Raw genomic sequence first — 5,433 nt, 5'->3', positions numbered from 1 at the left:
AGGCTGCCAGCGAGGGTCCCACGGCGCGCAGACCTCTCCTGCCACCCGCTGCTCCTCTCAGCAGTGTACTTCGTTATTCTGCCTGTTCTGTTCCTCGCTCTGGCTCTGGTGAATTCTCTCGCCCTCCTGTGCTTCTGACTGTACCCAGTGCTTGTATAAATAAATAAATAAATAAAATAAATCTTAAGAAAAATTGAATATTTAGGAAATCATCTTTATGATTCTCTTCTTAATATAATCTGAGTTGACTTAGTATGGAATTTATGCAGTTCCCATCCTATGAACGATCCAAGATCAATATTAGCTATGCAGAGGAATGAGTCATAGCCACATTCGAAGCTAATATTCATACTTCTAGAATTTTTTTATAGAGAAAAAATTCAATTATTTAATTTCCTACCCTAGCTCTCCTCTGTCAAATATTTGCACTGCTTCCACTGAAAATTAGTGGTCTGGTAAAGATTTGTACATAGGAAACCCATAGTTAGAAAGAGTCAATGTCAAGTCAAAGTGGATGAAATGGTTATGACTCATAGTCAAATACAAGATGGGTGTAAAAGATCTGTGGCAAGACTCAAAGGATGATAAAATTCTTGTGCGTAATCAACAAGTAGAATCCTGAAAGCTTGTGGTCTATATTGCCAAAAAACCAATTTCCTGCAGAATGCAAATGTGGAAGAAAGGAAAAATTAATGGATTTTTTATTTTGTCTTAAAGGTCCTGTGTTTTACTAAGATATGATTATCACATTTAGTTTTCAGAGTAGAAAATCATTTTTACTTAATTTTGCATAATCTTTCTCCTTGCCTAATGAATACAATCTATGTATTAAATGCCAACACTCTGTTTATTATTTAAACTGATTTAGATGAAAGAGGGCCATATATGTATGCACTAAAAAATAAGCAAAAGTTCACAGCAGCACTAAATATACTAGAAAAAAAAAATAGAAAAAAAAGAAAACAATCCCTCCTCATACATAAAATCACACATACAGTCTTGCAGATAAATGAGGTACACATACAGCTATATACAGAATGTAGGCTACACACACGTGTCTTTTAAAGATGGTTTGGTTCTTGAGAATCATGAATTCATGATAGTGATCACCTCTGGATTTTGAGACATGGGAAGTGACACAGCAGTGTCTTGCAGGTTATGGTGTTATATTTATCCTGAGGTTTTGGATTCATGAGTGTTAATTTCATTATTGTATTCATAACTTATCTACTCACTAAAAAGTGGTATGCATTTTCATCTTGTTTATATGGAGGAATATTTTATTAAGTCAAGTTAGAGGATTTATAAATTTATTTGACGTACAATGTGTGGTAATATGCTGAAAATATATATGATTGTGAGGACACCCACACCTATAGGAATGACCACTCTTCTTGAAATTAATTGGATGTGTGTGTATTTGAAATGCAGAGAGATGGTGCAAGTGAAATTGTAATATTAAACATCAGCAAAACTTCTTTAAAATTTGCATAGGGCCTCCCCAGTGGCGCAGCGGTTGAGCACTGGGTTGTGAAGCTGCCCACAGCCTCTATAAGCGCCAAATCGATCCTTGGCCTCTGGCAAGGGTCCCACATGGCACACAGACCTCTCCTGCCTCCCGCTGCTCCCCTCAGCAGTGTACTTCGTCACTCTGCCTGCTCTGCTCTCCCATCTGGCTCTGGTGAATTTTCTCACCCTCTGTGCTTCTGACTGTACCCAGTGCTTGTATAAATAAATAAATAAATCTTTAAAAGTAAAATAAAATAAAATTTGGATAAAAATAATTTAAAGTTCTAAGAGCTTATTTCTACCCCCAAACTACCATTTTGTGTCCTCACTTTGGGTTCACTAATTTCTTTAAAATGTAATTTGTTATTGAGCTTAAGTTGGTTTACAGCACTGTGTGTGGATATAGATTCACACTTCTTCAGGTGTGTGCACCATACCACCCCACTGCCAGAACACCCATTGTGCACACCTCAGTTCATTGGACCCCTCCCCTTGTTTCCCACCTACCACCCTGTAACTTTTGTAGCCTCACTTCTGCAGTGAAATCATCAATCATCTGATATTTGTCTATCTCCTGAGTTATTTACTTATTGTCATTCCCTCCAGTTCCCTCCATTGTGGCATATGCTTAAGTGAGAAAGCCTGGCTAATCACCTAGCATCCAAGTCTCAGGATTAGTAGTTTTTATTTTGGGAATCATATTGTATTCTATAAATACAATAAAGTATATCATAAAATTTCAACAGCCTGCTATCTAGAGCCCATTTGGTAAAAGTATCCATTCACTAGCTAATTATATATTGAATCTCCTATGTTTCAGGCAATGTTTTGGTGTTTAAAGAACTTCAGACACATCTCTGACCTCAAGAAGTTTTCAGCCTTGTCAGGATTCCAGGAGGTAAGTAAACAGATATAATTCATTTTCTAAGAACTATTTTGAAGATATTCTAAGAATGTTATGAAGTCCATCTTTATACTAGGTCAGCAGGGTGCTAGTAGTCACTCCAGTTATTAGATGAGATAAAACACTGAGAGGTTAAGAGAGTCACATAGTTCACAAAACTGCCAAATGACTGTCCTAATCCCAGTGCTGGATTCTGGGTTTGAAGCCTCTTGCTTTTTTAATGTGTGGCACTTACTACCTTGAGTTCCTAAACCTGAATACATCTGAGAGAAATGTTCTTCCCTTCTTTCAAAATCCTGTATAGTCTTCTCTGTATGTGGATTTATATGTAAAGCTTTACAAATCTTGATGAAATCTGTGGTGGTACATGGAGACTCACTAGAAAACTGCTACTTTGTGTAAAACTTTCTATAACAAAAGGTTGTAAATTATAGTCTTGCACAGCTTTTCATGATGTGTTTACAAAATGTAGCCAGGTGATCATAAAGAGTTACATTCACATTTAAGGCATCTTTAGAAATCCCTCTTGCACTAGCAGGGGGAAAACTTGCTAGGCCACTTTTTGTCACTTCCGTGATGGTAAATTGGTTATTATCTGCATTTTCCACTATTGCATCATAGACTAGTTGTATTTTCAGAAGCACACTCAAGTTAGCCAGTTTTTTTTAAAGAACTGTTAATCACCCGAAAGAAATTGCAATCATTAATTAGCAAAGAAAGATTATAATAATGACACTATAATAAAATTTAAAGAGCATGAAAACCATTTCAAAAACATATTTTATAAATTAATTTGAAGTATAGTGATGATTTCCTATTAAAACCTAACACTTTCTCAATTTGAATATAATCCTTTCTCATGAGCTACTGCTTTTCAGACTGAATGAGAGAATTTTCAGAAAAGAGTAACTCACTGGTAGGATTTTAGTATAGAAATTTTCAAACCATCAATCTCTTCTTCATTTTCTCACATCATTTGGTTACATTTGTAAATTATCTAAAAAGTTAAACTTAGGTTGTTATGATCTAATGTGAAATAAATCACCACTGAAAAATAATTTTCTCAAAATTTCATGAGGTTTTTACTGAAGGAAAGGATATGAGACAAGGGAATATCCAAATGTCATCTTGCTAAATTAGGTTGATTGGGATTTAAATAAATTATTAGACCTCGGAGTTTCTTCTGCTACACTGAGTGGAAAGGTAGTAACTAAAAGTATTGAGGTCATTGAAGTGGGTTTAAAAATGTCGCTATTTCTGCTGTTAATTAATAGAAACCCAGTTGCAGTTTAATTTTTCCTATTTGATGGTTACTTCTCCTTTCCTGGTCAAAGTATAAAATGAGTTAGTTTCATCAAATTTCCTATACTTGAATCCTTATTCTGAAACCAAACACTTGAAACAACTGGGTGTTCCCAGAATTACAGACTCAGAGTAGAGTAGAAAATCCTTAGACAACCTCAAAAAACAACCTGTGAAAGAACATTCCTGCCTATAGTAGTAGTAATAGAAATGTCTTCCTAAGAAGTGTCTTATTCCCAGTATGCTATTTAAGGGATAAACTGGAACTAGAACCCAGGACACTGAGATCAGGTCATTTTTCTCTTTTATTTCTTTCATTGGTGCTCCTTTTATTCATACTGATTGAATGTTCTTTAAGAGACTATGTTTGTAAAAAGAAGAATGTGCAAATACTTAATTTTTATTCTTTTGGTTCCACATTTTTGTTTTGGTGATGTAAATAAAGGCTCCTTTACATAGATTCCTCTTGACAAACACAAGAAGGGTAAATACATGTTCATACAAGTCTATCATCCCCTCTTTATAAAGTTAACATGGTTAAACATACTACACAGTACGCTTTTTTCCCCTTATTTCCACTCCCCAACCCGACTCAGATTTCCACAATTGAAATCCTACATGTCAACAAACAAGCCTTTCAAACAACACCCTCTAAAGGGATCTCAGTATCCAAATTTTTAAAGTTCCTTTAGGGAATGAGAACTATGGGACAGAGACAGATTATGTAAAAGATCCCTGACCAGATCACCAAATTGTCAACACGTATGTTTATGTTACATGATTTAAAAAAACAACTTGTGAAAGAACATTCCTGCCTATAGTAGTAGTAATAGAAATGTCTTCCTCTAGGCCTGTTATTTAATTTTTTTATTATTTTATTTTATTTTTTAAATATTTATATATTTATGCATGCAAGAGCTGGGGTACAGGCCAGAGATGCAGGGGGTAAGAGGATTCACCAGAGATAGAGCAGAGAACAGAACAGGCGGATCTACTGAAATGCACTGAAATGCACTGCCGAGGGGAGCAGAGGATGAGACAAGAGAGTTCTGCTGTGCCATGTGATTTGCTCCCTGGCTGGCGGGGGATCAAACTTGTGCTGCAGAGGCTGTGGATTGCTTCATAGTGCAGTGCTTAACCCCTTGCACCACCAGGGAGGCCCTAGTTTATTTTTTTACTTCGTTGCTCGTTTTTGCACAATATTGGACTTCTCCCCTCAGGTGTGGTCCATGTAGTTCTCCCACCACCATAGCACTGGTGCTCACCATAGTCGCTTGTGCTTTACCCTCTCCTGTTGTGACTCCTCTTCCTCCCCCTCCCCTGCTGTAGGCCTTTTATTTTATCCTTGCATCTCTAATCCTCTTCTAATGATTGCAAAATCTGCTAGCATATCTCTTTAGACTCTTATTGCTGATTTTCTATGCTCATCTCATTAGACATCTATTGAGTAGCAGCTGTTATTAAATCTTACACTCTGCCATTGACAGGTATGTGGAGGTCATGTCCGATGGGGGAGATGCTAAACTGCAGACAATTAGGCTTCAAGGCTTATCTCAAATATTGCATTGTGGCCTAGAGAAAGAAGTCATAATAAAATCATAACTTTTTTACAAGACATTTGTTTTTTATTTAAATCTACTCATCTCTAGACTATATTCTATTGTTGACTTAATTTTCAAGAAAGCTAAATAGCACTCTTTGATCTATTAATCATTTTT

This window comes from Talpa europaea (assembly GCF_964194135.1).
Source record: "Talpa europaea genome assembly, chromosome: 12".
Taxonomy (NCBI): Eukaryota; Metazoa; Chordata; class Mammalia; order Eulipotyphla; family Talpidae; genus Talpa; species Talpa europaea.
The sequence above is the reverse complement of the archived record's forward strand: the minus strand, read 5'-3'. Positions refer to the sequence as shown.